At 46.6% G+C, this 23,680-nt stretch overlaps 1 pseudogene; it reads left to right on the forward strand.

Moving 5' to 3' along the window:
* Window positions 1-23,680, forward strand: part of LOC141270695 (uncharacterized) — a 91,295-nt pseudogene that overhangs the window by 41,569 nt on the left and 26,046 nt on the right.

Below are 23,680 nucleotides of genomic sequence, written 5' to 3' on the forward strand. Positions count from 1 at the left end.
CTGTAGAGTAGTCTCAATCACTTGGCGCATGTGCTCTGCATCAGTTTTATCATCCTCTAGTTTTTCCTTAACCTTGAGGATATCCTCATTGTCTCTCTTGATTTGTTGCAGCTCTCTATTGAACTTTTCATGCCTCTTTTCTGCCTCACGGTCGTGACCAGACGCTTCATCTTTTATTGCCTCTTTCAGGGCGGATAGCTCCCAGTCTCGCTGATACAGAGAGTCAACTAGCCGCTCCTTCTCCTGCATTAGAGGCTTTACTTGGTCCTGGAATTGCTGCAGCTCCCTCATGAGTTCACCATACTCCTTCTTGGAGTCACACAGCTCCCGGTTGAACTGGTGTAGTCCCTCATCCAGCTTTTGCTTCACCTGCATCAGCTCTAAGTGTACCAGGGAGAACCGATCTTTCAACTCACACAGCTCATCTTCAAACTCTGCTTTGTCAAGCTCCAACTGAAAAACCTCCTCTTTACTTTTCTGGAACTTTTCCTTCCAACTGTTGCTTTCCTCCAGTTCTCGCTGTAGGTTCCTCGCAACCTGGTATATTTTCTGCCGTTCAGACTCCAGGCTCAGCTGGTTTGAGGACACGTTCTCCAGGTTTTTTCTTAGTTGTTGCACGTCACTCTTATACTGCTGCCTGATAGGCTCCAGCTCTTGGTCATGACTGGCCGCCTCGTCTTTCAGTGCTGTCGGATCCTGATCCTTCTGTCTCAGTACTGTACCGGAGGTTGCTACTGGCAACGTCTCCTCCTCTTCTGCTTCTAGAGGAGGATCCACACTCGGAATAAAAGCACACAGCATTACATTTTCTTTATTTGCGCTTTCAGCAAAGGCTATAGGAGCAACTTTTTTGTGGCCCTTGCGCCGTCGACGACGAGAGGGGGACTTTCTCACCTCGTCTAGCTCCTCCTGACTGAACTCTTTCTACTTTCGTAGTGTCACCGTCAGTTGTGGGGTCTGTGTCACTCCCCACGGTGTTGTAAACCAACAAGCCACCCCCTCACAATTGATGTCAACCCCTTCTACTGGAGCTACCCCGTTATCAACGGTCAAATTGTCATTTTTAGGTGGTACCAACCCACAACCAGCAACCAATTTTGGTTTCCTATACTCCACGCTCTTTTGAAAATCCGCCCCCTTTTGAGACTCCGCCCCCTTTTGGACATCCACACCTGTAGAGGGTTTTTTAAAAACAACCCACGCGATAGTCTTAGGACCCAGTTCACAACATCTCTTACCACCTCCCCGGGCACTGTGGGATAATTCTGGCGCCCCCGGAGAACTCACAGAATGGTCCACTGCCGCCATTCTATACGGTGCCAACAGCTCCTGCCATTCCTGCACCATGTCCTGTTGCTGCAATTTTAACAGGTACCTTAACCGCTCAGCAGCTTCAGTCTCATCTGCTGCTCCCTTCACAGCCATTTTCATCTGCTCCTGCACCTCTTCAGAAAACTCTATTTTGCTGACGAGTGTTTGCAGCCGGTCATCCAACCACTTCTCCATTCTGTCTGGGGATATGGCTCCATTCATAACCATCGCGGTACGCTGTTCACACTAGACACTTCACACCGCTCTCCCCGGAATTTTTTTGTGGCCCCACCAAGCCACAGCAAACCAGGTTTGAGTGCGCCAACAATTTTTGTAACCCCGCCGAGTTACAGCAAGATGTTTTAATTTTCGTGACCCCGCCGAGCCACAGCAAACCAGGTTTGAGTGCGATGACAATTTTCGTAACCCCACCGAGTTACAGCCACATACTTTAATCTTCGTGACCCCACTGAGCCACAGCAAGATGCTTGCATCCACAATTGTCGCCCTGTGCCGTTACCCCTAGCAACCAGGCTGCTGTTGCTCGCATTTTCCAACCACATGTAAGGTAGCGCTATGCATCACGCTGGGGTACTCACTTCACTGGGTCAATTAAAGCACACATGCAACGTTTTCCGGTAATATATAGTCCAGCAGTTTATTACACCTCATAAACCCCACATGACATAGTCCATCTCAGTGGCTCGCCTACATGTTACACATATAACATCCAAGAGCCTTTCCAGTGACAAATATGCCCACTTGGCTCCAGACACAGCCTTTAGCAAGGTAACAATATCAATGTCCACATCAAGCAGCGTTTTTACCTTTGCCGGGTCGTAGCTGCTTCAGTCAGCTCGGTTCTGCCACAGCTGTGGCTTTAAGGCTTCCCAGATGGGGCCTCCGGGCCACGTACCTTCTGTAGCGCTGGCGTCCCTGCCCTCTGCTAGGCAGGGACGCTGCTCCCCTCACCGCTCTGCTCCGTGCCCGGCGTCCTCTCCCCGCTCTGCTGTCAGCGCGCGCTCCTTCCCGGCGTCCTCCTCCCGCTCTGCTCTCAGCGCGCGCTCCTTCCCGGCCCCTGTGCTTAGGGCGCGCGCGCGCGCGCTCCCCTCCTCTTAAAGGGGCCGCGCGCGCCGTCCTAAGGAGTCCCCGGCCAATGGCCGGAGGACTTCATCATATATAAGGCACCTCCTCCAAAATGGAGGTGCCCGAGCAATGTTGTTTGCACCTGTGTCTCACCTGTGCTTCAGCCCTCAGGTCCCGTTGCCAGTTACCTGCCAGTTACCTGCCAGTTTCCTGCCAGTTTCCTGCCAGTTTCCTGCTAGTTACCTGCCTGATTCCTGCCTGAATTCTTGTTACCTGTCTGCCAGTCTGAGGTCCGACGGTCTGCCTTACTACTCCTGTCAGTCTGTCTAAAGGACCAGCCTGCCCGCTCACCTGGGAGCGCATCTCCGTTACCTGCCTACTTGCCAGCCCGGAGGTCCCGTTGTCACGTGCGGTGACCACCAGCTATTCCAGAGACTCTTGCCCGCTCACCTGGGAGCGCTTCTCCGTTACCTACCTGCCTGCCAGCCCGGAGGTTCCGCCGTCACGTGCCGTGACCACCTGCTATTCCAGAGACTCTCGCTTGCTCACCTGGGAGCACACATCTACCATCTGCCTGCTAGCCTACCCGGAGGCTCTGCCATCACAGGTCGTACCTACCCCTTACCCAGAGACTGCCCTGATCACTTGCCGTAACTCCCTGTCCGTTCACCCAGAGACTGCCACCCGCTCCCTTACAAGGGCCGCCCCCTTGTATAATAGCTCAGAGGTTCCGCCTCCCGGACCCGTTACAGTTTTGCTCGGGCCATGGAACCCGGTGGCACCCAAGCTCCCTCGCTCTCGGACCTCTGTCTTGAACTGTCCCGTCAGAGGTCCCAACAGGAGGCCATCCTGGGTCACCTGCGGAATGTTAATACTCGCCTGAACACTCTGTCTGATCCACCAACAACCTCCGCCAGTGCCATATCTTGCAATCCGGCAGCTCCGCTGCCCACTAATACTATGGTATCCTACCCCGGACCCCGGCTCTCTGCACCTCCTCGCTTCGGAGGCGACCCCGTCCAGGCTCGGGGCTTCATAAATCAGTGCACCCTGCACTTTGAACTTTTGTCCCATCAGTTTAATTCCGACCGGGCCAAAATTGCCTTTATCATGTCCCATCTCACCGGGGAGGCCCTGGCCTGGCTAAATCCTCTATGGGAGAGAGGAGACCCCCTGGTGTCCAACTTGCCTGCTTTTCTCTCGGCTTTCCGGAAAGTCTTCGACGAACCCGGACGGAAGACCTCATCCGCATCCTCTCTGCTACGCCTCCGTCAGGAGGGTCTCACCGTGGGCCAATATGCCATACGGTTCCGCACCCTTGCCTCGGAGCTGGCCTGGGATAACGACGCTCTGGTATCCGTCTTCTGGGAGGGTCTGTCCGGTCGTATTAAAGATGAACTTGCTGGTCGGGACATTCCTACCTCTCTCGATGATCTAATAACCCTTGCCACCCGGATTGACCTACGGTTCCAGGAGCGTGCCAAAGAGGTCACCCGTGAGAGAAGGATTCCACGTTTAGCTCCTACTTTCCAGAAACCCGTCATTCCCTCCATCTCTCCCCAGGTACACTCTCCTGAGCCTATGCAGGTCGACCAGACCAAGATGGTCAAAACCCGTCAGGACTCACGCCGTGCCGAGGGGAGCTGCTTCTACTGTGGCAGTAAGGAGCACCGGATCCGTGCCTGCCCGGAGAGGTCGGGAAACGCCTGTGTCTAGGTTCGCTCAGAGAGGTCCACCTAGACAAGAATAAATCCTCTCCATCCCTGCTGTTGTCAGTTTCGATCATCTACGGGGAGAACCGTTATTTCGAACTAGCCCAACTTGACTCTGGAGCAGCCGGGAACCTTATTTCGCAGTCCCTGGTTGAGAAATACCGCATCCCCACCAAACCTCTGGCTGTACCCTTGTCTGTCGCTGCCATGGATGGGGGCCTCTTACCTCGCCCCATTCAACTCATCACCGAATCCATTACCCTGCAGGTGGGAATGCTGCATTCTGAAAGTATCTCCTTTCATGTTCTGCCTGGACTCTCTCACGCCCTCTTGCTAGGTCTGCCCTGGCTCCAGAGACATGCACCCGTGCTAGACTGGCAAACCGGAGAGGTCCTTCGCTGGGGACAAGACTGTCATAAAACCTGCCTGGTTCCCGTCCATCCCGTCCGTCCCTCTCCTACCCCAGCTAATCTACCTGGACTTCCGATTCCTTATTGGTCTTATGCAGATGTCTTTAATAAAAAGGAGGCAGAGACATTACCACCACATAGACCATACGACTGTCCCATCGATCTGCTACCCGGTACTACTCCTCCCCGTGGGCGTATCTATCCTTTATCCGCTGCTGAGACCCGGTCAATGTCCGAATATATTGAGGAGAATCTGGCCAGAGGATTCATCCGGAAATCTACCTCCCCGGCGGGAGCAGGCTTCTTTTTCGTCAAAAAGAAGGACGGCTCTCTCCGTCCCTGTATAGACTATAGAGGCCTAAACCTGATCACGGTGAAGAATAAGTACCCCCTTCCGCTCATTCCAGAATTATTTGATCGCCTGAGGGGGGCTAGGATCTTCACCAAACTGGACCTTCGTGGGGCGTACAACCTGGTTCGTATTCGTCAGGGGGATGAATGGAAGACGGCATTCAACACCCGGGACGGCCACTATGAATACCTGGTAATGACCTTTGGTCTCTGTAACGCTCCTGCCGTCTTTCAAGAGTTGGTCAATGACATCTTCCGGGACCTTCTCTACTCCTGCGTAGTGGTGTACCTGGACGACATCTTGGTCTTCTCTCCGGATCTCCAGACTCACCGGAGGGACGTTCGTCAGGTCCTGCTCAGGCTAAGGCAGAACCATCTCTACGCTAAATTTGAGAAGTGCCTCTTTGAGCAGACCTCGCTTCCGTTTCTGGGCTACATTATCTCTCAGACCGGCCTACAAATGGATCCTGAGAAACTGTCTGCCATCGAGAAATGGCCCCGACCGGAGGGGTTGAAGGCCATTCAGCGATTCCTGGGCTTCGCCAACTACTACCGCCTCTTCATACCACACTTCTCTTCCCGGACGGCCCCAATTTCTGCGCTCACCCGTAAAGGTACTAATCCCAAAGAGTGGCCACCCGAAGCAGAGGAGGCCTTTCTTTCCCTTAAACAGGCCTTCTCTTCCGCCCCGGTGCTGCATCGCCCAGATGGCAACAAACAGTTCTTCCTGGAAGTTGACACCTCCTCCTCTGGAGCCGGAGCGGTACTTACTCAAAAATCATCTTCCGGGAGGATGGTAACTTGTGGCTTCTTCTCTAAACTCTTCTCCTCCTCTGAGCGCAACTATTCCATAGGAGACCGAGAGTTATTGGCCATCAAACTGGCATTGGAGGAGTGGCGTTACCTGCTCGAGGGGGCTCTTCACCCGGTAATAATTTACACTGACCACAAGAACTTGGCTTACCTCCAGCATGCCCAGAGACTTAACCCGCGCCAAGCCCGGTGGTCCTTGTTTTTTGCTCGTTTTGATTTTGTCCTTCATTTTCGCCCGGCTGACAAAAACGTCAAGGCGGACGCCCTGTCTCGGTCCTTTCTGGTGTCTGATCTCGAGGAGGATCCGAAACATATCATCGATCCCGCCAGAGTAATGCAGGTGGCTCCCGTGAGTCTAAATCGTCTTCCTCCTGGTAAGACGTTCGTACCAGTACCTGATCGGGAGAAGATCCTACACTGGGGTCATTCGTCTAAACTAGCTGGCCACGCCGGTCAGAAAAAGACCCTCCAGCTTATTACCCGGCACTACTGGTGGCCTAACCTGCACAAGGATGTAATAGACTTTGTTTCTGCCTGTGTGTCCTGCGCCCGCAACAAAGTTCCGAGACACCTGCCGGCCGGCCGCCTCCTACCTCTGCCGGTACCTGCTGCCCCCTGGCAGCATATAGCGATGGACTTCATTACTGATCTACCCGTCTCTGCCGGTTGTACGGTCATTTGGGTGGTCGCTGACCGCTTCTCCAAGATGGCTCACTTCATTCCACTGCCAGGTCTTCCGTCTGCACCCGAGCTGGCTAAAGACTTTATCCGCCACATCTTCCGTCTTCATGGCCTGCCCCGTCACATCGTGTCGGATCGTGGGGTACAGTTCACTTCCCGTTTCTGGAGAGCCACTTGTAAATTGCTGGACGTCACCCTGGACTTCTCCTCCGCTTACCACCCACAGTCTAATGGTCAAGTGGAGCGGATCAATCAGAACCTGACCAGTTACCTTCGGCACTTCGTTAATGCCCACCATTCTGACTGGGTGGATCTCCTGCCATGGGCCGAATTCTCGTACAACAATCACGAGAGCGAGTCTTCCTCCAAATCCCCGTTTTTTGTAGTCTACGGTCAGCATCCTCGGATCCCGTTTCCCGTCTCCACCTCGGCGGACAATCCGGCTGCGGAATCTCTTGTTAACAAATTTTCCTCCATATGGGAGAGTACCCGGTCCGCACTCCTTCTGTCGTCCGAGCGTATGAAAAGACACGCTGACAAAAAACGTCTGGACCCTCCTCAATTCCGCCCTGGGGATAAAGTCTGGCTCTCGTCCAAATATGTCCGGCTCAAGATCCCTTCCTATAAGTTAGGGCCTCGGTTCATCGGCCCACTGGAGGTCATCAGTCAGATCAACCCGGTGGCCTATAAATTGAAACTCCCGGCCAACTTACGGATCCCTAACTCCTTCCATGTGTCTCTCCTCAAACCTGTGGTGCTTAACTCTTTTTCCAAGTCTACAGGTACGCCTCCTGCTCCGGTTTCTGCTGAGGACGAGTTTGAGGTAGAGAACATTCTTGCCACCAAAAGGGTAAGAGGAAAGACCTTTTCTCTGGTAGATTGGAAGGGGTTTGGTCCTGAGGAGAGAACGTGGGAGCCCCGGGAGAACATCCATGCCCCTCTCATCCTAGCTAAATTTCTGTCTGGCCTAAAAAAGGGGGGGCCTAAAGGGGGGGGTACTGTAGCGCTGGCGTCCCTGCCCTCTGCTAGGCAGGGACGCTGCTCCCCTCACCGCTCTGCTCCGTGCCCGGCGTCCTCTCCCCGCTCTGCTGTCAGCGCGCGCTCCTTCCCGGCGTCCTCCTCCCGCTCTGCTCTCAGCGCGCGCTCCTTCCCGGCCCCTGTGCTTAGGGCGCGCGCGCGCGCGCTCCCCTCCTCTTAAAGGGGCCGCGCGCGCCGTCCTAAGGAGTCCCCGGCCAATGGCCGGAGGACTTCATCATATATAAGGCACCTCCTCCAAAATGGAGGTGCCCGAGCAATGTTGTTTGCACCTGTGTCTCACCTGTGCTTCAGCCCTCAGGTCCCGTTGCCAGTTACCTGCCAGTTACCTGCCAGTTTCCTGCCAGTTTCCTGCTAGTTACCTGCCATGATTCCTGCCTGAATTCTTGTTACCTGTCTGCCAGTCTGAGGTCCGACGGTCTGCCTTACTACTCCTGTCAGTCTGTCTAAAGGACCAGCCTGCCCGCTCACCTGGGAGCGCATCTCCGTTACCTGCCTACTTGCCAGCCCGGAGGTCCCGTTGTCACGTGCGGTGACCACCAGCTATTCCAGAGACTCTTGCCCGCTCACCTGGGAGCGCTTCTCCGTTACCTACCTGCCTGCCAGCCCGGAGGTTCCGCCGTCACGTGCCGTGACCACCTGCTATTCCAGAGACTCTCGCTTGCTCACCTGGGAGCACACATCTACCATCTGCCTGCTAGCCTACCCGGAGGCTCTGCCATCACAGGTCGTACCTACCCCTTACCCAGAGACTGCCCTGATCACTTGCCGTAACTCCCTGTCCGTTCACCCAGAGACTGCCACCCGCTCCCTTACAAGGGCCGCCCCCTTGTATAATAGCTCAGAGGTTCCGCCTCCCGGACCCGTTACACCTTCAAAGGCTACTGGTATCGAAAACACAGGGGGATCCAGCCTCTGCCTTCCAGGCTAGTGGAGTCCCACACAGGGACCAGGCCTCTCTCCCTCCAAGGCTACTGGTATCCTAAACACAGGGGGATCCAGCCTCTGTCTTCCAGGCTTCACCAGGCCTCTCTTTCTAGGCCTCACCAGGCCACTCTTTCGCTCCCTGTTTCAAAACTACCAGGGTTTATATATCCTTTTGTGCACACAGGACCTGTGATGATGTCATAGTCACGTGATCAGTCACCTGAGGGGGAGGTAAATGGTCAGCTAGAGCACACCCCCTGGACATTCTAGCAATGCAGCAAGCCGCAGCATTACACCTTTAAGAACCAGAGTGTTTGTCATTTATGCACTTTTGTGTTTTCTTTGTCTTATTCCAAGACCAATAACTTTTTTTTCTTGTCGACATAGATGTGTTAGCGCTTGTGTTTTTGCAGGACAAGTTGTAGTTTTGAATGAAAACATTCCTTTTACCATGTAATGTACTACAAAATAGGGGGAAAAATTTCTAAGTGCGACGAAATTTTGAAAAATACAATGCTGCCATTGGTTTTTGCTTTTTCGACTTTAATTTTCCAATAAAAATGGCTGGAAACATGATTTTCCATATCAGTTTGATTACAGCAATACCAAACATTGATAGTTTGTTACTTTTTTCTATTCACGTTATGAAACAACATTCTGAATATTGCAAAAAAACACGTTTTCCCATTGTGTGGTATTTTCTGAGACCCATTTATCGGGTAAGTTTTCATTGGCATTATTTTAGCCATGCATAACATTTTTTGTTGGTGTATTATTCCAGTATTTGGGAGGCAAAACGAATAAATGGGGTCGAACATCATGCTCTACTCTTTCGTGCTCTGAGTTCTAATGTTTGATTGTCAATTGGTTTGTATACATAAGTTGCAATTTCTAGGTATATTTTAGAAATGTTATACAAATATATTTTTTTAAGGATATTTTATTCAAAAATAATAATGTTTTTATTCTTTGCAGATGACTGTACCTGGGATTCACAAAGACAAGCGACATCTGCAATTTTTAAATCAGAAGACATTGAGATTGAAGTGAATGGCTTTACTCCAGATATTCCATCTTCCCTTCACAGCAAAGATTTTTTATCTTTTCCTTCTAAACACATCCAAACTTCTGATTCATCACAGAATATTAAGAAAAATAAAAGTCACAAAAGAGGCATTAAAAATCAAACTACTCTTAGAGCAAGGAAGCTATTATCAAGTGCAGAAAATAGAAATAATTTTTCCCTCAAAATGTCTTTTGTTACTTACAAAATATTCACACAAAGGAGACAAGATTTTCTTGTTTACAGTGTGGGAAATATTTTAACCAGAAAGCAAAACTTAATAGACATGAGAGAGTTCATACAGGGGAAAAGCCATATTCATGTTCAGAATGTGGGAAGTGTTTTAATCAGAAATCACATTTAGTTGGCCATCAGAGAACTTGCACAGGGGTTAAACCTTTTTCATGTTCAGTATGTGGGAAGTGTTTTGCAGAGAAATCAAGTCTTGTCTTACACGAGAGAACTCACATAGGGGGGAAGCCTTTTTCATGTTCAGAATGTGGGAAATCTTTTACAGAGAAATTACGTCTTGTTACACATCAGAGAACTCACACAGGGCAGAAACCATATTCATGTTTAGAATGTGGGAAATGTTTTAATCAGAAATCAGATGTAGTTGTCCATCAGAGAACTCCTACAGGGGAGAAACCACATCCCAAAAAAATACCCAACATTTCTTCCTCTTCATTCCTAATGCCCGATCTTAGTGATCTGCTATTCATTACAGTTTCTTTAAATCCACAATCTCCAGGTCTGAACAGATGTCTTTAGTTTATGTGTATTATGATAATAAACATGTTCATGTTGTAACTTACTATTTACATCTATGATCCATTCCTTTTTTGTAGGATCATTTGGTGGGATTAATTTTTTAAAAAGCACTTTCCATGCTAAGTATAGTAGATCTTTCACCATCACTAGGAACTGATTCCATTTTCTGAATCCCAATACACATATTATTGGACTTAAGTGGATTTGATTTTAAAGTTTTCCTAAATTGTCTCAATAACCTGATCCTCAAAAATGTACACTTTATAGCATAACAATAACATATGATGGGTTAATCTGACATTTAGGACAGTCATGGTCCCTTTTGTTGTTCATCTTTGACAATACCTCTGGTGTTAAAAAAAATTATATACAATTAACAATTGCAAAATTATACCCTTTTAGATTTTTGAAAAACAAAGTCATAGACCCCAGAATTATTAAGACAGGTGTTTCATACACCAGTTATAATGAGGAAGGTGCAGCAATAAGATGTGCCAAATTCATGAAATTCATTAAGAGACGCTACTGTCACAGATTTATCACAACAGAAAGGAGCCAAATAACCGCAGAGTCTGATTACATATACTCCTGCACTGATTAGAATCACTCCCCCCTCATATTAAACAGTGCAGGTTTTTGTCAGCAGTGCAGGGGTTAATTTGTTCAGCTTGGACTCTCTGAAGCTTCCTGCTTGGATGATCTCAGCTGTGCAGTATTTGCCACTACCCTCTCCTATACTGGTCTCTGGCAATCTGGATTTCCAGTGATAAGTCTTGTACTGCCTGGTGCGGAGTGGAGTGAAGGTGTCTGTTTTGGTAGAGGTGTTTTGGAAAATTGTTCTGTGACTATTGCTTGGTGTTTCGGCTGTGTGCATAGTCCCCAATCTCTCCTATTTAGTTTACCTACCTAATCTTTCCGATGTTTCCCTCTGTTGTCAGTCAGTGCATATTTTGTATGATTGGTATTTTCAGTTATCCCTGTACGTCCTTACTTGTTTGTCTGGTTTGTGTATTTAAATACACTATTCCTCCTCCCTTCCCTGGGACAGATTAGGGCTGATTCAGGAGCTCAGCAAGGTACGTGGCCACAGCATCTTCACCATCAGAAGTAACCTGAGGAGCAGGGATAGCTAGGGTGTCCCTAGCATTAGGTACAGGGAAGGAGCCACTGGCCCCGGTTATCAGACAACAGAATTGTGACAGCCACTTAATGAATTTGGCGCATCTTCTTAGTAGCGTGTGCCTCACCACAATTAGTACTCCAGTTAGGCTCTGGAGTAACATTTCCAGTGTAAGAAACAAGAAGCAATCAGATATATTTTATTACATGTTTTATTTTTAACAGAAATAACAAGGTGTCTGCGATTCTCTCCTTTCCAAATCCAAAATCCTGGGGTATGATTATCTCTACAGAGTAAGAAAGAGTAATGTTCACCGGCACTCCAAGCTCCAGATAACAACTACACGGGTAATGGTGCTCAGCTCTGTAACACTAATGCTGGTGCCTATGCATGTGTCATGACTTCTGTTGCCCTTCTACAGTTTGACCACTTGTGGCAGCTATTGTTCACTTTAATATTGTGCTGCACTTTCACTCTTTACCACTGGAGGCTGTTGTTGTATTCTGCAATTGCCCTTTACCAAGATGGTGGATTCTGAATCTATGGAATACATCTTGTTTCCTGTTTGGGCCTACTTAAAGCCACATGGATCTCTCACTCATTGCTTGAGTATTGTGTCTAGCTGTTAGCCTAGTTTCTGTCTCCAGCTCTAGAACATTCTTACCCAGACTGTTCTATTCATCTACGGATTGTTTCCTACAAACTCCTTGCTATCTCCAAGAACTTTTACTACCGCTTGATGTTCCTGCTTGTGCTCCTTAGGCCATTGGTTTCCAGCAGTACTACGCCAGTATCGTAACAGGATACTCAAGCCTTCATCATGGACACTGTCGAGGGAGGAAAATTGGAGGTGTGTGTAACTAAGATGAACTGTTTGCTTTACCAACATCTATGCAGATATGCAAACACTAAAAACAAAATACACGGTGTCGCGGTTCCACCCCTCACTGTGTCTGGGATGCAGTTACTTACAGCTCAGCCATCCAATCTTGTACAGGGGTGTGCTGGAGCTATCAGTACTGTACTTGACAGCTCAACCATCCAATCTGCTACAGGGGTGTGAAATAGCTTTCAGTGTGGTGATTGACAGCTCGCCTGTTCAATCTGAGACTGGGAGGCACTGGCTATCTTCAGGTGTTCATTATCCCAGTTGAATGCCTGGCTACTTAACTGAGCTGTTTCCCCCAGATCTCGACCAGACATACATTCAGCTAGTGTGTGGTTTGTTCTCAGTGCCTTGAATTCGGTTTATTGATCTTCTGTTGCCTGACCTTGTTCTGACCATCCGTTGTTTAACCTCTTCTGCTCTGATCTGTTTTCTTCCTGGTGTTCTGATCTACGGAACGTTACCTGAGTACGCCTTTGCCTCTTCCCTCTGTTTATGACGTACCCTCCTGGCTTTGACTTCGGACTCCTTGACTATCCCATCTCAGCGTCACATTACGTCTGCCCCATACGTTTTTCTTTTTCGCCTGTATGGAAACTGTTCACACACTCTGTGACCAGATGGCGAACTTGAAACTGATGACTCAGGATCTGTCTAGAGAATGCCAGAGTCTGGAGTCATCACAATGTCAGCTGCAGGGTCAGATAACTAATTTAATGAAAACCTCTGATAGCCCTTCACTGCCGGCAGTCGCTGTGACGTCAGTACCCACTGATGTACAGTTGGTCTCTCCAGAACCTGTAATAGACCTCCCTGATAAATTTTCTGGAGAGAGAGACCAGTTTTGGGTCTTCAGGGAGAGCTGTAGGTTATTCTTTAACCTGCGCCTCCGATCATCAGGGGAGGAGTTCCAGCGGGTGGGAATAATCATGTCCCTACTGCGAGGGGGTCCTCAGACCTGGGCATATTCCTTATCCCCCCCTAGCCCCAGAACGGTTTTCTGTAATTATGGATTTCATCCCCATTTTGGTGAATTTTCTAGGATTAGTTCGGAATGTCCTGGGGTGGAGGTCACCGTACAAAGACTTGGGAATATTTGGAAGGAGGTTCAAAAGAATATTGGGACTGCTCAGACTCACCAAAAACTGAAGGACGATAGAAGACGTTCGGTGGGTCCTGTTTTTAAGATTGGGGATAAGATTTGGTTGTCACCCAGGTACATTAAACTTAAAGTGCAGTCTGCAAAGTTGGGTCCAAAGTTTATTGGTCCTTATGAGATCCCTGAGGTGGTCAATCCAGTGGCATTCAGATTAAATCTTCCTCCATCCCTTTGCATCCCTACCATCTTCCATAAATCCTTATTAAAGGCGTTTGTTCCCTTGGTATTGTCTCTCTCATCCCCGCCTCCTCCAGTTTCAGTCGACGGTGGCTTAGAGTATGAGGTTCAGAGAGTGGTGGATTCTCATAGGGTCCTTAATTCCCTCCAATACCTCATCCACTGGAGTGGATACGGACCAGAGGAGAGATCATGGGTCCCTGCTCGAGATGTGAAGGCCGATCGGTTAGTCAGGGCCTTCCATCTAAAGTTTCCTGGGAAGCTTGGGGGTCTGGTGGCCCCCCCTTAAAATATGAGGTACTGTCACAGACCTTGTTCAGACCATCCGTCTGTTTAACCCCTTCTGCTCTGATCTCCTTTCCTCCTGGTATGATGATCTACTCCTTGACTATCCCGTATCACGGCCTGTCCATGAAAAGTGACACAGCGTCACACACGGCATTTGAAAATCAGATAACTCATAACGTTCACATTTTTGAACAAGCTACATAGGATCTACAAAATATTGTGCAAGATGTAAGCAATAAGATTGCACTGCAGTCTGAACAGATCCTTCAGTTACAAAATCAACATATTGCTCCAGCCCCTCCTCTCACCCTTACACTCCTACCTTTCAGGTTTGGTGGAGACCGTGACAAATTTTGTGGTTTCATCAATCAGTGCAGATTGTAGTTTGGTGCACACCCTGCTCACTTCCATACTGATAGATCAAAAGTATTGTGTATTATTATGCTGCTGACACATAAAGCTTTGGTTGGGCCAACCCCCTCATTGAAACTCATGATGATCGACAATGATCCGGATGCTAGAACCTTGCTCTTAGGTTTTTTCCTTTTCTGGTCACATGACCTTGTTGGCCTATTTAATCCTGCTCCGCCCTTCTGGCTTTGCTGGACTTCATTGTATAACTACTTTCTAGCTAGCCTGTGCTCTGTATCTAACTCTGTTAGTTTGCTTGGTCTACGGACCTCAGTGTTCTATATATTTTGTTTGTTTGTCTGTCTGCTACTGTTTCTGTTGGGAGGTGTCCCATTTTCCTCCCAGTCCTTAGTACTTGTGGGGATTCCTTCCCCACATCTATGGGTCTCCGTACAGACTAGCTTAGGACTTTGGCGGGTCTGATCGCAGGATCGGGTTCCCTGTTACATCGTAGGGATTAAGCTGAGTTCTATCGTAGGGACAGATCTCCTCTCTTTCCTTAGCTCTGGTAGCAGAACATAACAGTAAGTCCAGCCTGCAAATTCTCTAAGGAAAGATTTTTCTGTTCCATCATGGTGTCGGTTCAGGATTTGGCTCATCGCCTGCAGGGACTCTCTCTGGAGGTGGCCGAGCTCCGTCAGCACGTGAGTAACTGTCCTGGAGCACATTTCTTGGAGCCTAAGGTATGTTTGCCGGATTTATTTTTTGGTGAACACCGAGAATTTTTTTCATTTAAAAATGCTTGCTTATTGTATTTTCGTTTGAGACCCAAGTCCTCTGGGGATGAATCCCAGCGCATAGGGTTCATAATGTCACTTTTGCGCAAAGAGCCTCAGGAGTGGGCCTTTTCTTTGCAACCTAGTGATACATGCTTCAGATCAGTGGATAGTTTTTTTTCTGCTTTGGGGCTATTATATGATGATCCTGACCGTGTCGCATCAGCTGAGACTGAGTTAAGACGTTTGAGACAGGGATCAGGTAATGTGGAAAAATATTGTACTCATTTCCGTCGATGGTCTACTCAAACAGGGTGGAACGATTCTGCTCTGAAAAGTCTATTTCTTGCTGGGCTCAATGAAAGGGTTAAAGACCTGCTAATTGCTTATCCTACACCTGAAGATTTGCAACAGGCTATGCAATTAGCTATACGGGTGGATAGGAGACTGCGTGCAAGGGTTAATGAGAGCAAATCCTCTGCTATGTCAGTTTCTGGTTATGAGAATGTGTGTACTAACAGTGGTGAACCGATGGAGATTGGATCGGTGGCACCTCGCTCTCAAGAAAAAGACCGTAGATTTTTTGAAGGCTTGTGTTTCTATTGCGGAAAATCTGGTCATTTGATTAAAGGCTGTGAGCTTCGTATGAAGAAAGAAAAAAAAATGGTCAGTCATGCCCGTATTGCCTGTTTAAATTCCAAGGGTGTATTTTTAGCTGCTTCCACGATTGCTCAGGAAAAATTAATGGAATTTCGGGTGTTTGTCGATTGTGGGTCTACTCTGAATGTAATTGATGGGGGATTCTTGGAAAGACTCAATTTAAAACCCGAACCTTTATCATCCCCCATTGCTGTGGTTTCTGTGGATGGTTCCCCTTTGAAGAATATTACTCTCAAGGTCTGTGAATTTCCTCTCACTATTAATGGTGTTCACCATGAGAAATTGGATTTGGTAGTTTTGAATAATTTGCCTTCTCCAGTAATATTGGGATTGCCCTGGTTAAAATTTCACAATCCTGTACTGGATTGGTCTACCAGTGAAATTAAATCCTGGAGCCATAAATGTTATGACAAGTGTTGTAACGGGCGCATTGCAGCTTCGGATAGGGGAGAATTGCCTGTTCCTATTCAGGATTTTTGGAGAGTTTTTTCTGAGAAGGAATCGCAGGTTTTGCCTCCCCATAGAGACTATGATTGTTCTATTGAATTTGTCCCTGGAGCGACTCTTCCTAAAAGTCGTTTATTTAACCTTACTATTCCTGAGAGGAAGGCTTTGGAGGAATACATACAGACAAGTTTGGCCGCCGGTCACATTAGGCCTTCTAAGTCTCCTGTGGCGGTTGGATTTTTTTTTGTAAAAAAAAAGGACGGCGGTTTACGTCCTTGTCTGGATTTTCGTGAGATTAACAAAATTACTGTACGCAATCCTTACCCACTGCCATTGATTCCTGATTTATTTAACCAGTTAATGGGGGCCAAGTGGTTCTCTAAAATTGACCTTAAGGGGGCATACAATCTGTTGCGCATGAAGGAGGGTGACGAATGGAAGACTGCTTTTAACACTCCTGTGGGTCATTTTGAGAATCTGGTTATGCCTTTTGGTCTTACTAATGCTCCTGCATTTTTTCAGAATCTTATTAATGACATCCTTAGACCTTTGATCGGCAAAAATGTGGTTGTGTATTTGGATGACATTTTGATTTATTCGCCGGATCTGGAGTCTCATTGGCGGAGCGTACGTGAGGTATTACAGTTGTTAATGGACAATTCGCTTTTTGCTAAGCTGGAGAAATGTGAGTTCGCTGTACAGAGAATTAGTTTTTTGGGTTACATTATCTCCAGCGAAGGTTTTGAGATGGACCCGGTTAAAGTTCAAGCTGTACAGGAATGGCCTAGGCCTATTGGTTTGAAATCGATACAGAGGTTTTTAGGTTTCGCCAATTTTTACAGAAAATTCATAAAAAAATTTTCTAGTATTGTCAAACCTCTGACCGATCTCACCAGGAAAGGTGCTGATGCGGTTCAGTGGTCTTCTGAGGCTATTGAAGCTTTTGTGTATCTCAAGGAGAGGTTCACCTCTGCTCCCATCCTTATGCAGCCTGATGTGACTAAGCCGTTTTTGGTTGAGGTTGATGCTTCCTCTGTGGGGGTTGGCGCAGTATTGTCTCAGGATAACGGGGATGGATTACATCCCTGTGCCTTTTTTTCAAAAAAATTTTCGGAGACTGAACTGAATTACGATATTGGTAATCGGGAATTATTGGCTATTAAACTCGCATTTGAACACTGGCGCCACTTCTTGGAAGGTGCGGAATTTCCCGTTCAGGTTCTTACGGATCATAAAAATCTGATATATCTTGATGCTGCCAAGCGCCTGAATGCCCGTCAGGCTAGGTGGGCACTGTTTTTCTCGCGGTTTAATTTCTCCGTTACTTACATCCCTGGTACTAAGAATGTTAAGGCGGATGCCTTGTCTCGCAGTTTTTCTCCCATAGTCGGTGCTGAGAAAGAGGAGAACATTTTACAAGAAGGTGTTGTGATAGCTGCTTTGGACTCCGTTTTGGAAGATGAGATTCTTAAAGCACAGGAGAATGCCCCATCTAACACTCCTCATGGGAGGTTGTTTGTGCCTGGGACCTTTAGGAGAGATTTGTTTGCTGAGTGTCACGAATCTCGGTTGGCAGGTCATCCCGAAATCTCTGAGACCAAGAGACTGGTGGGTCGCAGTTTTTGGTGGCCTGGATGGCAGAAGGAAGTCATTAAGTGGGTGCGTCAATGTACTATATGTGCTAGATCTAAGTCCTCACATACTCCTGCTGCGGGGTTGCTTTGTCCTTTGGAGGTTCCCAGTGCTCCTTGGACACATTTGGCTATGGACTTTATAACTGACCTTCCCCCCTCTGAGGGTTTTACTGTCATCTGGGTGGTCGTGGACCGTTTTAGCAAGATGTGTCACTTGGTTCCCTTCGTCAAACTGCCCTGCGCTAAAACTCTCGCTAAGGCCTTTGTCAAGGAAATTGTCAGACTTCATGGCGTTCCTACTGACATTGTTTCTGATAGGGGTCCTCAGTTCGTGGCTCGTTTTTGGCGCGCCTTTTGTGACAGGTTGGGAGTTCATTTATCGTTCTCGTCCGGATATCATCCTGAATCTAATGGCCAGACAGAAAGGAAAAACCAGGATGTTGAGCAGTTCTTGCGTTGTTTTGTGGCAGACAATCAAGAGGGGTGGTCTGAGTTTCTGCCACTTGCTGAATTTGCTCTGAACAATCATACATCTTCTTCTGCTGGTTGTTCGCCTTTTTTTTGTTGTTCTGGGAGACATCCGTCGTTTGGGTCGTTCTCCAAGTTGGGATCTGCCGTGCCTGAGGAGGAGAATTTTTCCGGTGATTTGGAGAGAGTTTGGACGGATGTGCGTGGTAATCTTCAGGAGGCCAACAGAAAATCTAAAGACTACTTTGATAGGAAACGACAGGAGGTTTTGTTCGCTGTTGGTGACATTGTTTGGTTGTCCTCTAGGAATCTGCGATTGAGGATTCCTTCTAAGAAATTGGGTCCCAAGTTTGTAGGGCCCTTTAAGGTGCTTCAGGTTGTCAACCAATCTGCTGTTAGGTTGGAGGTTTCTACCTCCTGGAGAATTAATCCGGTATTTCATGTCTCTCTGTTAAAAAAAGCTGTTGTGTCGGATGGTGACGCCTCTGCCTCTGTTCCTCCGGTGGTGGAGGACGGGGAATATGAAATTTCTCGCATCCTTAACTCTAGACGGTATAGAGGTAGTTTGCAGTATCTTGTGGCCTGGAAAGGTTTCGGACCCGAGGATAACTCTTGGGTGAGGTCAGATGATGTTTCCGCGTCCAGACTTATCAGAGCGTTTCACAGGAGATTTCCTGATAAGCCTGGTCCTAGGGGATCCGGAGGATCCTCTTAGAAGGGGGGGGGGGGTACTGTTAGAACCTTGCTCTTAGGTTTTTTCCTTTGCTGGTCACATGACCTTGTTGGCCTATTTAATCCTGCTCCGCCCTTCTGGCTTTGCTGGACTTCATTGTATAACTACTTTCTAGCTAGCCTGTGCTCTGTATCTAACTCTGTTAGTTTGCTTGGTCTACGGACCTCAGTGTTCTATATATTTTGTTTGTTTGTCTGTCTGCTACTGTTTCTGTTGGGAGGTGTCCCATTTTCCTCCCAGTCCTTAGTACTTGTGGGGATTCCTTCCCCACATCTATGGGTCTCCGTACAGACTAGCTTAGGACTTTGGCGGGTCTGATCGCAGGATCGGGTTCCCTGTTACATCGTAGGGATTAAGCTGAGTTCTATCGTAGGGACAGATCTCCTCTCTTTCCTTAGCTCTGGTAGCAGAACATAACACCGGAGGCTTTCCTAGCAGCCATGAGCCAGGTGTTTGATAACACTAACCATTGTGCAACAGCTTCAGCTACACTGATGGCGCTATGTCAGGGTAAATGCTCTGTTGCAGAATATACCATAGACTTCAGACGATGGGTGATTGATGCCGAATGAAATAATGCTGCAAAATGTATCTTTTTTTTAAGAAGGACTCTCCAGCTCACTCAAATATGAACTAGCCCGGGCCGATGCTACCACAAATTTTGATGACATCATTCACCAATGTATTCGTATAGACAACCGATTATTATCAGAGAAAAGATTGGAAAAGTGGAACTCAAACTGGTCCCGCAACAGTAACCGTTATCCACCTGCATCAAGTATTAGTCCCAAAGACTTTGAGATAAAGTGTCCTTACATTTCTGAATCTGAATCCTTGCAGGTCAACAGCCTGTTAAAAAGTGAAAGTGCTGAAAGAAAAGAATGGAGACTTCAGGAAAATCAGTGTTTTTATTTTGGCAAGACTGACCACTTTCTCATCAACTGCCCTTCTTGATTACGTAAAACAGTGCCCGTGGATCCCAACTGTCCAGACGAAGAATTAGTCTTGTCTGAACCAGCGCCTCCAGTGAATGCTGTTATCCATTCAATTTCTTCTTTTGCACCCAACATTAAAAAAGAAAACAACAATTCTCATTGCTTCATTTCTATCAAGTTGATTCTCAATCAATTTTTCACATCTGCCATGGTTAATTTAGGAGCATACGGAAATTTTATGGACATCTCTTTCGCAAAGAAAGATGGGGTAAAAATTCAAAACAGACGTTCATCTATTATCATGGAAACTGTTGACGGATCTCCACTAAATTCAGGACCAGTGAATCAAGAGACTGAACTCTTAGCGATAGTTAGAGAACCTAATCACAATGAGGTTTTATCCTTCCTACTAATCTCATCTCCACATTTTCCAATAATCCTGGGGTTGCCATGGCTACAGACTCAAAATCCCACAATCAATTGGGGAACCAAAGAAGTGTCTTTTCCATCTACTGTACACTCCCCACAGGCTTCACCAATTGAAGAAGTTGTAAAGGATCCTGAACAATCTTCTAAACTACCATCTATATCTAAAGAATTTGCTGATGTAGATGACAAGAAAACTGCAGACAAACTCCATCCTCCTTGGCCGTATGATTGTCCAATTGATCTATTACCTGGAGCAGCAATACTCTTTGGAAGTATTTAGGCTGCGTGCCCACTATGCGTTTTTCAAGCGATTCAGCCGCGGAATTTTCTCAGCGAAAAAGCTTAAAAAACGCTTGGAAAGCCGTCCCCCATGGTCCCCAATGACAAGCCGCAATGTCAATGCCCATGCTGCGGATTTTTCCGCAGCGTTTATGCTGCGCTCAAAAATCCGCAGCATGTTCATTAATTTTGCGGACACGCAGCGTAATCGCCACCATTGACTTGCATTGGACCGCGTGACATCCGCATCACTGCATCTGCACATGCGGATATCACACGGTTAAATGTGCGGATGGTACCCAGGTCTGGAGAAGAAGAAACTCTCATCCAGACCTGAGTACCATTGTTCCTGTAAAATAAAGAATTTAAAATAAAAAAATAAAGATTATACTTACCTTCTGATGTCCCCCGGCCTCCTCAGCGATGCGTGCCATGTGTTGGGCGGCTCACGGTGGTGTGAGGACCTGACATGACGTCATTGAGTCATGTGACAGGTCACGCGACAGCTGACGTCGGCGGTCGTGTGACCTGTACATGACTCAATGACGTCATCGCAGGTCCTTCACACCACCGCGAGACATCGAGGAGACCGGACGCATCGGAGAAGGAGACCGGGGGCCATCAGAAGGTAAGTATAATCTTAATTTTTTATTTTTCACCATTCTTATTCTTTTTTTTTAACTATTTACTTGGTCACACTATATAAATCCATAAATCCATGCCGGTTGCATGGATTTATATGGTGTGACCAAGTTGTCAAGCACTTTTCCAAGTGATGCTAAAATCGCTGGGAAAAGCGCTTGATAACCTGCGTGCAGAAATGTATGCAAAAACGCTTGACAAACGCTTCTACCTGGCGGCAAAAAAGCATGTAAAATCTGCATGCGTTTTTCCTGCCAGGGAGAAGCGTAAAAAATATGCAGCATTTCTGCATCGTGGGCACATAGCCTTACCCACTGACAGAGCAGGAATTAAAAACACTCAATGAATATATTGATGAAAACGTAGGTAAAGAGTTTATTCTTCCATCTTCATCACCAGCTGGTGCGTCTAGATTTTTTGTCAAAAAGAAAGATGGCTCCTTAAGTTGATTACAGAGAATTGAAAAAAAAATATTGTAAAGAATTGTTATCCTCTGCGTTTGATTCCTGAGTTGCTGGACAGAGTTTGTCATGCAAAGTTGTTCACAAAACTGGATCTTCGAAGGGCATACAGTATAACTTGGCTCATGTTAGACCAGATGATGAATGGAAAACGGCATTTAGATCACGTTCTGGACACTTTGAGTACTTAGTCATGTTGTTTGGACTGTGCAATGCTCCTGCAATGTTTCAGCATTTCGTTAATGACATTTTCAGATATTTGCTTGATCAATTTGTAGTCATTTATCTGGATGATATATTAATCTTTTCAAATTCTGCAGAAGAGCATCAGAATCATGTGAAAACTGTTCTAGAGTGTCTAAGAACCCACCATCTTTATATTAAGCTGGAAAACTGTGAGTTTCATCAAACAGAGAGCCAGTTCTTGGGATATATAATGTCTACTCAAGGATTGCAAATGGACTCTAGGAAGATTCAAGCTATCACCGAATGGTCAACGGCAAAAAACGTGAAAGAAGTCCAATGATTTGTGGGCTTTGCCAATTTTTACAGATGTTTCATTAAGAACTTTTCAGGTACAATTGCACCAATCACCGAATTAACAAAGAAAAGCATATCATTTGTTTGGTCTCCTCAAGCACAAAATGCTTTTTCTTGCCTGAAAACTAAGTTCACCACAGCTACTATACTAATTCATCCCAATCATGAACATGCCTTTATTGTAGAAGTGGATGCTTCAGACGGTGCAGTAAGGAGCCATTCTATCACAAAGAACAGGAACAAAAGATTTGCTACGTCCTTGTGCTTATTTCTCCAGTAGTTTGACTGTATCAGAGAAGAATTATGATGTGAGAAACAAAGAGCTCTTAGCTATCATTGCTGCTTTCAAGGAATGGAGACCACATCTAGAAGGAGCAGCTCAATAAATTATTGTTCTAACTGACCATCGTAACCTTGAATTTATCAGGTCTGCCAAATATTTCTCCCCCCACCAGGCTCGATGGAGCCTCTTTCTTAACCGATTCAACTTTGTTATCTCTTACAGACCTGGCTCCTGTAATGGTAAGGCTGATGCTTTATCTAGGATCTTTTCCAAAGATCCTTCTACAGCAACACCACCAACAACTATTCTGCCTGAGCCCAAATTCCTGGGGGTGATCCATATCAAAGACCTGCTGGAAGATATACGGGAATCATACGAGACAGACCCAATTCTTCTGCATCCACCAGATGATCTGTCTCTTACCTTTCAAAATAAAGAATGGACTCATAATCATTGCATCTATGTTCCAGAAACTGTGAGACTTAAAGTATTAAAACTAATCCATGAGTCCAAGTTAGCAGGACACAAAGGAATTAAAAAAACACAAGAATGTCTGTCTTTTTTCTTTTGGTGGCCCAATTGGCAAAAAGATATTAAACAATATGTATCTTTCTGTAACTGTGCTATATATAAAACTCCCTGCACATCACCAATGGAATTATTGCAGCCTCTGAAAATTCCATCTCGTCCTTGGGGCTCTATATCTATGGAATTTATTGTGGAACTACCAGTTTCAAAGGGAAAGAGTTCAATCCTAGTAGTGGTGGACCGACTCACCAAAGCCGCCCATTTTGTCCCCTGGACTGGTTTACCATCTGCTAAAGAGATTGTTGATCTTATAATTCAAAATGTGTTTAGTCTTCATGGGGTTTCAGATGAAGTCGTCTCTGATCATGGAACACAATTTACATCGAGATTCTGGAAGAATTTTTGTGCAGCATTGGATATTGATGTCAGTTTATCTTCTGCATTCCATCCCCAATATAATGGTCAGAATGAACGCATAAACCAAACCTTAGAGTAATATCTCAGATGCTACATTTGTCATCTCCAGGATGACTGGGTTGATTTGCATACAACAATTCACAAAATGCTTCAACCAAACACCATTCTTCGTAAATTCTGGGTACCATCCAAATATCCTTCCTAATTTTCTCAGAGAAACGCCTATCCCTGCTGTCATCGACAGAATACAATCCCTGCAACAGAATCTGGAAATACTAAGACACTTTAAGAATTGCCTAGGATAAAT

This window comes from Phyllobates terribilis, unplaced genomic scaffold, assembly GCF_046119375.1.
Source record: "Phyllobates terribilis strain yellow unplaced genomic scaffold, ASM4611937v1 Scaffold_5__5_contigs__length_657084704, whole genome shotgun sequence".
Lineage (NCBI taxonomy): Eukaryota > Metazoa > Chordata > Amphibia > Anura > Dendrobatidae > Phyllobates > Phyllobates terribilis.